Here is a 10,523-nt window from a genome sequence, read left to right as displayed (position 1 = left end):
TTAAAACAAATGAAAAGTATTCTTTCACAATTATAAAGTCTAGAGCCCAAAGTTATTGTCAGGGTCATGATCCCTGGGCAAGCTGTAGGAAAGGATCCTTCCCTGTGTCTTTCAGCTTCTAGTAATTCTATGTTTCTCAGCTTGTGGCAGCATAAGTCCAATCTCTCCCTTTGTCTTTGCACACTTGTGTCTTGCCTTGGTGTCTGCGTCCAAATTTCACTGTTCTTATAAGGAATCAGGCCTTAATCCGGATTGCTGCTGCTGCTGCTGCTGCTAAGTCACTTCAGTCATATCTGACTCTGTGACCCCATAGACAGCAGCCCACCAGGTTCCCCCATCCCTGGGATTCTCCAGGCAAGAACACTGGCGTGGGTTGCCATTTCCTTCTCCAGTACAATAAAGTGAAAAGTGAAACTGAAGTCATCTCCGACTCTTGGCAACCCCATAGATTGCAGCCCACCAGGCTCCTCCATCCACGGGATTTTCCAGGCAACAGTACTGGAGTGGGGTGCCATTGTTTTCTCCATAAACCAGATTAAGGGTCTGCTATAATCCTGGATGGCCTTATCTTAATTAACTACACTTGCAATGAGCTCATTCCTCATAAGGTCATATTATGAGGCACCAATAAGATTTCAACATAGCTTTTGGGGAGATACAGTTCAATAGAGATCTTATTTTTGATTCACATATCAATAGTTCATAGAATTTTTTTGTAGACATCCTTTTTGTGCTAGACTAATTTTTAGATACTTTATCAGTCATCTATAGAAGTGCAATATCTATAGTCTCATTTTTCTAAACCTTTTGTCTTGGTTAAAAGACTTTCCAAGAGTCAACTAAACAAACTTTGAGATTTAACGTAGGATTCCATGATCAGAAGTTAGATTTTTTTCTACTCCATGAAACTGATTATATAGTGACCTTCTGACACTACATTTTGTCTTTAATTGGTTTACATTGAGTAACAATTGTGGAAAATTCTTAAAGAGAAGGGAGTACCAGACCACCTTACCTATCTCCTGAGAAACCTGTATGAAAATCAAGAAGCAATACTTAGAACTGGACGTGGAACAATTGACTGGTTCAAAATTGGTAGAGGAGTATGACAAGGCTGTATATGGTCACCCTGTTTACTTAACTTTTATGCAGAGTACATCATGTGAAATGCAGGGCTCAGTGAATCACAAATTGGAATCAAGATAATCAGAAGAAATATCAACAACCTCAGATATGCAGAAAATACCACTCTAATGGCAGAAAGTGAAGAGGAATTAAAGAGCTTCTAGATGAGGGTGAAAGAAAAGACTGAAAACTCTGGCTTGAAACTATATTAAAAAAAAAAACAAAAAAGATCTTGGTAACTAGTCTCATCACTTTATAGCAAATAGAAGGGAGGAAGTAGAAGCACTGACAGATTTTCTTTTGGGGGGCTCTGTAATCACTGTGGATGGTGATAGCCACCAGGAAATTAAAAGACATTTGTTCCTTGGAAAGAAAAACCTAATAAACCTAAAAAGTATATTAAATAGAGACATCAGTTAGCCAACAAATGTCCATATAGCCAAAGCTATGATTTTTCCAGTAGTCATGTACAGGTATGAAATTTAGACCATAAAGAAGGCTGAGTGTCGAACAATTGATGCTTTCAAATTGTGGTGCTGGAGAAGACTCTTGAGAGTACTTTTGACTGCAAGATCAAACCAGTAAATCCTAAAGGAAATTGACCCTGGATATTCATTGGAAGGGCTGATATTGAAGCTACAATACTTTGGCCATCTGATACAAAGAGATGACACATTGGGAAAGACCCTGATGCTGGAAAAGATTGAGGGTAGGAGAAGAAAGTGGCAGCAGAGGATGAGGTGTTTAGGTAGCATCACCGACTCAATGGACATGAATTAGAGCAAACTCAGAGAGATAGTGGAAGACAGAGGAACCTGATATGCTGCAGCCCAAGGGATCACAAATAGTTGGACATGAGTTAGCGACTGAATAACAATAACAACGACTGTACCTTTCAATGCTAAAGTATTAGAATTTCTCTTATTTTCCTTTCATTTGTTTGCCTATTAGCCAATTGTTATCTCAACTTATCTCTTTTTATAGTACCTTGCTAAATGCAGCCTATATCATGAATGTGCATGTTTAGTCATGTCTGACTCTGTGACTGTGTGGGCTGAAACCTGCCAGATTCCTCTGTTCATGGCATCTTCCAGGCAAGAATATTGGAGTGGGTTGCCATTTGTTACTCCTGAGAGTATTCCCAACCCAGGGATCAACCTCTCGTCTCTTCTCCTGCAATGACAGGTGGAATCTTTACCACTGTGCCACCTGAGGAGCTCATTTTACGTATTACTTTATTCCATGTTATTTCTTTTGATAGCATTATAAAGTATTTCAACATTACATAACACATTTTATAAGTTTCATGACTTCCAAAGCTATTTCAAAAGTATACTTTATATATTACATTTTTTTCTACAGGTTATATTGTGGTAAAACAACAAATCAAGTGCAGTTGTTTCCAAGATTAAGTTTTATTTCTTGCTTTTGTTACATGTTGGCTAGAGTCAACTGTGGCTCTGCTTCATGGGTCTTCCTGAGGAAAGGTCAGCCTCTATCTTGACCTGTAGTTCTAGCATCAGAGAGAAAATCAAAATGGTGTGACTAGATGATGGTACTATGATGAATTAAATTTCCTGCTGGGAAAATAATTGAATATTTTTCCCCAGTTTCAGCAACAAAACAATGTATATTTCTAATCTCCTATCAATTTTTAACTTGGAAAAATTTTACTCCTTACCAATCAGCACAGCAATAACCTACAAATAACTAAGGATATATATATTCTTTTTGTGTGTTGTGTTCAGTTGACAAGTTGTATCTGACTCTTTGCAACCCCATGGACTGCAGCATGCCAGGCCTTCCTGGCCCTCACCATCTGCCAGAGATTTCCCAAGTTCATGTCCTTTGAATTAGTGATGCCATCCAACCATTTCATCCTCTTCTCCATATTGCCCTCTTCTCCTGCCCTCAATCTTTCCCAGCATCAGTGCTTTAATAAAAGAGGTATGTATACTTTTTGATACAAGAGAGCAAAATGTAACAGTGAATGATTCCTAAAAGTTATTCTAAATGACCAATTTTTTGAACCCCTTTGGCTATAGCAGGAAAAAAACCTAAATTGAATCAGTTAAGGGATGATGTAACACTTCGTAAATTCATTAATTCTTTAACACTCTGTTAGCAATCTTATTTTATGTGTTCACACAAAAGTAAAAATTTCGCATGCTATACAGTAAGTTTTTCTGAACAGGTGTGTAGGGTGTGTGTGTGTGTGTATGCAAAATCTCCAATAAGATAATCAAAAAGAATCAGGACCATTTTCTCCACATTTTCTTGTCTTTACAAATATATATATATATATATATGTATATATACATACACACACACACATTCTAGAAGTCAACAATTGTTCTGATTTACAAATACCTTTGGAAACATTTGCACTAACTCCAAACCGTGACAATAAAATTAAAATAAATCAAAATCCACAAAGAAACTTGTTTTATTTGTTTTATATTTTTGTTAGGCCATCTGATCCTTTATGTTTTTCCCTTAGGATATAAATACCACTGCTAACTTAAATGATCTGTTGTATATTATTCATTTTCTTAAAGTTAGTGTGAATGTGTGTGAATGTGCGAACATGAGCTGTATAAACACTGATTTCACAGCATGCACAAAATTCTAAACTACTTAGATGTCATTTATCAGTATTTTATTTTAAATATATAGCAAAGAGTCAGACACAACAGAGTGACTCTTTCACCTTCAGCATAAAAATATATTATGTTCTCATCATAAAACTGTATTCAAAAAATACTTTAACAGAGTATTGTTGCATTAAAATAGTGTACATGGACTTTGCTGTCAACATGGGCAGAATTTTTTAACACTATTAAGAGGAGGGGAATACATGCACAAATTCTCTAATATGAATATCCTAAAGTTGTTGCTTTTTCTCATTACTAAAGAGACTTCCTGCTAATAAACAAAGTTAATAATTTTGATTTATTTCAATAAATATTATCTGAATGTCAGGTTGATTTTTCTACCTTCCTTCTAAGTTTTCATACTATTTGAAAGTTCATACAAATATATAAACTTAAACTCATAATGATGCTAAATGAAGTAGCCAAACACAAAACCATGTATATTGCATGATTCCAATTATTGAAGTTTGAGAAAGACAAAATAAGTATGATATAACAATTCTTGATAGTGGTTACTGAGAGGAGGCAAATGGATAATGCTTGGGAGGGCACAAAAGAAATTTCTGGGGGTCCTGGTAATGTTTGATTTCTTGAACTGAGTGTGTGTATTCACTTTGGAATAATGCAATCAACTGTGAATTTAAGATTTTTGATAAAAGCTTCAATAAAAATGTTTGAAAATAAATTGAAATAATAAAAGACAAAAGAAATATATGAATTTATTTATGGTATAACTGAATAAAATATATCAGTTAAAAAGATTTTAATTTTTAAGATGTAAAAATAAACTTGAGGAACCTCTCATAAATTATACATTATACAGAAAAACATACGGATACCAAGGAAGGAAGTGGGGGTTGGATTGATTGGAATATTGGCATTGAAGTATCTACATTACTATGTATAAAGTAAATACCTAGTGAGAACTGACTATATGGCACAGGGAACTCTATTCAATGCTCTGTGGTGGCCCAAGTGGAAAGAAAATTCAAAGAGGGGGCATATATATATATATGTGTGTGTGTGTGTGTGTGTGTGTGTGTGTGTGTGACTGATTCACTTTGTTGTACAATAGAAATTAAACATTGTAAGCAAGTAGACTCCAGTAAAAAGAATTCATATTATATCAAGATTTTGCACAATTAAAATATATTAAGAAAAAATTCTGTAAAGAAGAGAGCAAGAAAAAAATTTTAGGTCAGTATATTTATACTACCTGAAATATATTAATCTCAAAATTTAAATGTAACAAATATTGAATAGGCAATAATTTCATTTGTCATATTTATATCTATTTATTCATTATCGTATCATATCTATTCAGTTTCAATCTTTAGTTTTTGGGAGCATATATTACCTATTTTGTAAAAAGTAATTTGTTGCAAAAAGTAATTTGTTGTTTAACTTAATAGACATGTATAAGATTTACAATGAGGAAAATTTGGGGACAAATGTCCCATAATTGTCAGCCTAATTACATAATTCAAGTGATTGCAATTATATATGTTATTGAAAAGTTAGAACTGGACATGGAACAACAGACTGGTTCCAAATAGAAAAAGGAGTACGTCAAGGCTGTATATTGTCATCCTGCTTATTTAACTTCTATGCAGAGTACATCTTGAGAAACCCTGGGCTGGAAGAAGCACAAGCTGGAATCAAGATTGCCAGGAGAAGTATCAATAACCTCAGATATGCAGATGACACCACCCTTATGGCAGAAAGTGAAGAGGAACTAAAAAGCCTCTTGATGAAAGTGAAAGAGAAGAGTGAAAAAATTGGCTTTAAAGCTCAACATTCAGAAAACGAAGGTCATAGCATCTGGTTCCATCACTTCATGGAAAATAGATGGGGAAATAGTGGAAACAGTGTCAGACTTTATTTTGGGGGGCTCCAAAATCACTGCAGATGGGGACTGCAGCCATGAAATTAAAAGACGCTTACTCCTTGGAAGGAAAGTTATGACCAACCTAGATAGCATATTAAAAAGCAGAGACATTTCTTTGCCAACAAAGGTCCATCTAGTCAAGGCTATGGTTTTTCCAGTGGTCATGTATGGATGTGAGAGTTGGACTGTGAAGAAAGCTGAGTTCCAAAGAATTGATACCTTTGAACTGTGGTGTTGGAGAAGACTCTTGAGAGTCCCTTGGACTGCGAGGAGATCCAACCAGTCCATCGTAAAGGATATCAGTTCTGGGTGTTCATTGGAAGGACTGATACTGAAGCTGAAACTCCAATAGTTTGGCCACCTCATGTGAAGAATTGACTCATTGTAAAAGACTCTGATGCTGGGAGGGATTGTGGCAGGAGCAGAAGGGAACAACAGAGGATAAGATGGCTGGATGGCTGGATGGCATCACCAACTTGATGGACATGAGTTTGGGTGAACTCCGGGAGTTGGCAATGGACAAGGAGGCCTGGTGTGCTGAAGTTCATGGGGTTGCAAAGAGTCAGACACGACTGAGCGACTGAACTGATCTGAACCTCAAGGTAATAAATGCTATATATGATAAACCCACAACAAACATTATTCTCAGTGAAGAACTGAGAGCATTCCCTCTTTAGATTAGGAACAAAACAAGTGTGTCCATTCTCACCACTATTATTCAAGAAAAATGGAGCTGTAGGAATCAGTATTCCTGACTTTATATTATTCTTCAAAGCAATAGTCATCCAGACACTATGGTACTGGCACAGAAGCATAAATATAGACCAATGGAATATGATAGAAAGCTCAGAAATAAACTCACACACTAATGGATAACTTATTTTTGACAAAGAAGGTAAGAATATACAATGGAGCAAATACAGTCTCTTCAATAAGTGTTGCTGGTACAACTAGACAATTGTGTAAAAGATTGATATTAGAACACTTTCTAAAGCACGATACACAGAGATAAATTCAAAATGGATTAAAAACCTAAATGTAAGACCAGAAACTTTAAAAGTTTTAGAGGAAAATATAGGCCGAACACATTCCAATTAAATTATAGCAGGATCCTCAATGAAAAAGCTCCAAGAGTAATGGAAATAAAAACAAAAATAGGGAGGGGGGTGGGAGGGGGGGTTCATGTTTGGGAACGCATGGTGGATTCATGTCAATGTATGGCAAAACCAATACAGAATTGTAAAGTAAAATAAAAAATAAATTTAAAAAATAAATAAATAAATAAACAAGTGGGACCTAATTAAACCCAAATGTTTTGCACAGCAAAGGAAACTATAAACAGGGTATAAAGACAACCCTCAGAATGGGAAATAATAATAGCAAATGAAGCAACTAATGAACAATTAGTTTCAAAAATAAACAATCAGCTCACACAAATAAATACCAGAAAAACAAATAACCCAATCAAAAAGTGGGGGAAAAGACCTACACAGTCATTTTTCCAAAGAAGACATACAGGTAGTTAACAAACACATGAAAAGATGCTCAACATCACTCATTATTAGAGAAATGCAAATAAAAACTACAATGAGATATCAACTCACATCATCAAAAAATGTACAAAGAATAAAAGCTAGAGAGGGTGTGGAGAAAAGGGAACCCTCTTGCACTGTTAGTAGGAGTGTAAATTGATACAGACACTATGGAGAACAGTATGGAAACTCCTTAAAAAAAATTAAGAATAAAACCATATGACCCAACAATGCCACTACTGATCATATGCCCTGAGGAAACCAAAATTGAAAAAGACACGTTCATTGCAACTCTATTTATGATAGCTAGGACATGGAGCAATGTAGATATCCATTGACAGATGAATGGATAAACAAATTGTGGTACATATACACAACAAACTATTACTCAGCCATAAAAGAATGCATTTGAGTCCATCTTAATGAGGGGGATGAACTTAGAGCCTATTACACAGAGTGGAGTCAGAAAGAGAAAAACAAATATCATATACTAAATGGAATCTGGAAAGATGGTACTGATGAATCTAGTTGCAGAATAGCAATGGAGACATTGACATGGAGAACAGACTTATGGACATGGCTGGAGTATGGAGGAAGGGGAGGTGGGATGTGGATAGAGTAACATAGAAGCATACATGACCATATGCAAAATAGATAGTTGATGGGAATTTGCTGTATGACCCAGAGAATTCAAACTGAGGCTCAATAACAACCTAGAGGAGTGGGATAGGGAGGGAGAGGGCAAGGGACATGGGTACATGTATGGCTCATTCATTCTGATGTTTTGTAGAAACCAACATAATACTGTAAAGCAATTATCCATCAATTACAAATAAATAAATATTTTATATGGGAAAATAATCTGAAAAAAATGGATGTATGTGTAACTTTGCTTTATACCTGAGAATAACACAACATTGTAAATCAACTATACTCCAATATATAATAAAAATTAAATTATAAATTAAAAATAAATTTTAAAAAATCATAGATAGATAGATTACTGAGTAACATGAATTTCAAAGAGAGAGAGCCTTTTCAGGGAGAGATGGCTGTCTCACCTGTAGGACAAGATGGAAGGTAGAGGTTCTGGCTACCAGTCAAGATATGGATAAATTAAAATTTGGACAGACTACCAAACCCATTATGAGTTAGTATGATTAAAGTCAGTCAGTCTGATTTAAAAAAAAAAAAAATCAGTTAATCTAAACACAGGGTTTGCTCTCATTTATATATTATTAAGAAAGAACATTATTTCCTAGAGCCCTCTACCTGAAGCTTATGAGAAAGTCTATGTATAGCCTAGGAGACCATAGTGATTCTTCTTTGGTGATTAGGTTAAAAAAAAAGAAAAAAGAAAAAAAATGGCTTTGATGTCCAGGCATAAAAATCACCTCCATGGTAGAGAAAAAATAATAATACCACTAACAGAAGACTAGAAGAAAATTTTTACTCTGGAGAATGAGGAGGTGATAATCTTGAAAATCAAATCCTAAGCCTATACCAAACATATATTCCTACAGCTAGAAAAAAGGTGAGAAACGACTACTGAATATCAAATATAGACACAAGTAGAGATTGGCTGTGTCAGAGATGAGGGGCAGGATTCTAACAAAGCTCTTTCGGAGGCCCTGACAAAGGGTACCCCTATGACTGAGGTTAGAATGGACTAAAAAACATACTTGTGTTCTGTCAGAACAAGGCATGGAGTGCAAGCAACATCATTTAAACACTGAAAAAGGGAAGGCAAGGGAATGGAGTGCAACGATGGCTGACTGTTAAGTAATCTTCCAAAACTGAAGACAACCCTCCTCAGGATCCTTAGAAAAAACTCAAGCCTTTGTTTTCTATAGACAATTCAACACAATATGTGTTGAAAGTAATCACAGCAACAAAAATGAAGAGGAACTGCAACTTTCATACACTGATTTAAGAATGTAAAATGTTATTGCCACTTTGTTAAACACTTTCAAAGTTTCTTATTAAAATAAAAATGCACTTGTTTTGTGGCCTAGAAAATCTCCTCATAGGTATTTATCCAAAATAAATGAAGATATATATTCACACACACACACACACACACACACACACACACACAAATCCATGTATAGAACTGTTTACAAGCATCTTAACCAAACCTGAATACAACCCAATGTCCTACAACTAATCAATGGATAAATGAGATAAACAAATTGTGGTACATTCCTACAAAAAGAGTACTCAGTTCAGTTCAGTTCTGTAGCTCAGTCACGTCTGACTCTTTGCGACACCATGAACCGCAGCACGCCAGGGCTCCCTGTCCATCACCAACTTCCTGAGTGCACCCAAACCTACATCCATCGAGTCGGTGATGCCATCCAACCATCTCATCCTCCGTCGTCCCCTTCTCTTCCTGCCCTCAATCTTTCCCAGCATCAGGGTCTTTGCAAATGAGTCTATTTTCATCAGGTGGCCAAAGTATTGGAGTTTCAGCTTCAACATCAGTCCCTCCACTGAACACCCAGGACTGATCTCCTTTAGGATGGACTGGTTGAATCTCCTTGCAGTTCAAGGGACTCTCAAGAGTCTTCTCCAACACCACAGTTCAAAGGCATCAATTTTTCAGCACTCAGTCTTCTTTATAGTCCAACTCTCACATCCACACATGACCACTGGAAAAATCATAGCCTTGACTAGATGGACCTTTTTTTGGCAAAGTAACGACTCTGCTTTTTAATATGCTCTCTAGGTTGGTCATAACTTTCCTTCCAAGGAGGAAGCATCTTTTAATTTCATGGCTGCAATCACCATCCGCAGTGATTTTGGAGCCCCAAAAAATAAAGTCAGCCACTGTTTGCCATTGTTTCCCCATCTATTTCTAATGAAGTGATGGGACCAGATTCCATGATCTTCATTTTTTGAATGTTGAGCTTTAAGCCAACTTTTTCACTCTCCACTTTCACTTTCATCAAAAGTCTTCCTCACTTTCTGCCATAAGGGTGGTATAATCTGCATATCTGAGGTTATTGATATTTCTCCCAGCAATCTTGATTCCAGCTTGTGCTTCCTCCAGCCCAGCATTTCTCATTATGTACTCTGCATAGAAGTTAAATAAGCAGGATGACAATATACAGCCTTGACATACTCCTTTTCCTCTGAGCTACATGCCCTCTGCTACATACTCCTTTTCCTATTTGGAACCAGTCTTTTGTTCCATGTCCAGTTCTAACTATTGCTTCCTGACCTGCATATAGGTTTCTCAAGAAGCAGATCAGGTGGTCTGGTATTCCCGTCTCTTTCAGAATTTTCCAGTTTATTGTGATCCACATAGTCAAAGGCTTTGGC

Source organism: Oryx dammah, unplaced genomic scaffold (genome assembly GCF_014754425.2).
Source record: "Oryx dammah isolate SB20612 unplaced genomic scaffold, SCBI_Odam_1.1 HiC_scaffold_24, whole genome shotgun sequence".
Taxonomy (NCBI): Eukaryota; Metazoa; Chordata; class Mammalia; order Artiodactyla; family Bovidae; genus Oryx; species Oryx dammah.
Note: the sequence above shows the minus strand (reverse complement) of the source record.